Source organism: Saccopteryx leptura, chromosome 6 (genome assembly GCF_036850995.1).
Source record: "Saccopteryx leptura isolate mSacLep1 chromosome 6, mSacLep1_pri_phased_curated, whole genome shotgun sequence".
NCBI lineage: Eukaryota > Metazoa > Chordata > Mammalia > Chiroptera > Emballonuridae > Saccopteryx > Saccopteryx leptura.
This window is the reverse complement of record NC_089508.1, coordinates 93,297,223-93,298,568: the sequence shown is the minus strand read 5'-3', so window position 1 is coordinate 93,298,568 and position 1,346 is coordinate 93,297,223. Positions and strand designations below refer to the sequence as shown.

Below are 1,346 nucleotides of genomic sequence, written 5' to 3'. Positions count from 1 at the left end.
GTTGGTTTGTGCCAATTTCATTATGATTTGCCTTGGAGTAGGTTTGTTGGGGTTAAGAAAACTCGGAGTTCTGTTTGCTTCTTGAATTTGAAGCTTTAGTTCTTTCCACAGGCTTGGGAAGTTCTCAACTATTATTTGTTTGAATATGTTCTCCATTCCATTTTCTCTCTCTTCTCCCTCTGATATACCTATTAATTCTTATGTTAGTCTATTTGATGAAGTCAGACAATTCCTGTAGGGATTTCTCATTTTTTAAAATTTTTGAGTCTCTTTCTTCTTCTCTTTGTTGTGCCTCAAGTTACTTGTCTTCTAAAAAATATGGAACGCTTCACGAATTTGCATGTCATCCTTGCACAGAGGCCATGCTAATCTTCTTTGTATCATTCTAATTTCAGTATATGTGCTGCCAAAGTGAGCATGAATAAGATTTTATAAGCTGATCTTTTTTTCTTTTTTCTTTTTGTATGATAGTGATGATTTTTTTGGAGTCACAGTTTTTTAAAAATTGTATTAAACACTGATTTATTGTATGCAGGAGTATACAAAAAGGAGAGGCTATTTTTAATCACAGTAGAACTATTGTTATTAGTTGTGTTACTAAACTACTTTCTTTTTATTAGTTGTTTACATTTCACATGAGAAATTGTTTAAATTCTCATTTATAAAGAGAAATCTTTCAGTAATCTTGTATCATTCTGTAGCTGCCATAAAATACTCTCTTTTTCTTTGATAAAATGTTGTTTTAAAAAGCTGTCTAAGCTGTCTAAAAAGTTGTCTTTGATCAAATGTTCAAGGCAATACATGAGAAATGTCATGGAGTAGGTGAAGTTATTGTTAGAGGGGTGTGAAAGTTTCATACCTATAGGAGGTAATTACAACAAAAAAGGATTTTTTTATGCTTTCCCACTGACTTTCCCACAGAGTTTAGACCTCTGCTGGGCACTTTCAGAATCTCTGTTGATCCTTTACCTCAATCAACATTTTTACTTCTCAAAGTAAGTGAAAGTTTCCAGCTGCAGCGCCTCTGCCCAGACTTCTTCTTGCATAACCACAGGAACAAGACCCTCACTGTGGAAAAAATCACATTATAATGAAGGCGATTGCTGTAAATATGGATTAATAAGTTGAACAACAAACAGAGTGGAACTTATAACAGAAAACTGAGTGACAGTAAGGGCAGTTGGAGGAAGGAGAGAAGATATTTTGCCTGCTCAGAAGGGAGATACAAAGCACAGAGTCTAATTCTTATCCTTCAAAAGCCTGAATTTCTACATGCCACAGTACCTGGCTACAGGCTCCTATTATGGTGATAGAGCAGTGATAACAAACAGAACTCTAATGACTCC

General features: G+C 34.8%; 1 non-coding gene across 1 annotated transcript; it reads right to left on the bottom strand.

Moving 5' to 3' along the window:
• Window positions 1-312: 312 nt before the first annotated feature.
• On the bottom strand, window positions 313-419 carry LOC136377786 (U6 spliceosomal RNA). Its single transcript, XR_010746416.1, has one exon. It is a non-coding gene; the product is annotated as a U6 spliceosomal RNA (small nuclear RNA).
• Between the last annotated feature and the right edge of the window lie 927 nt (window positions 420-1,346).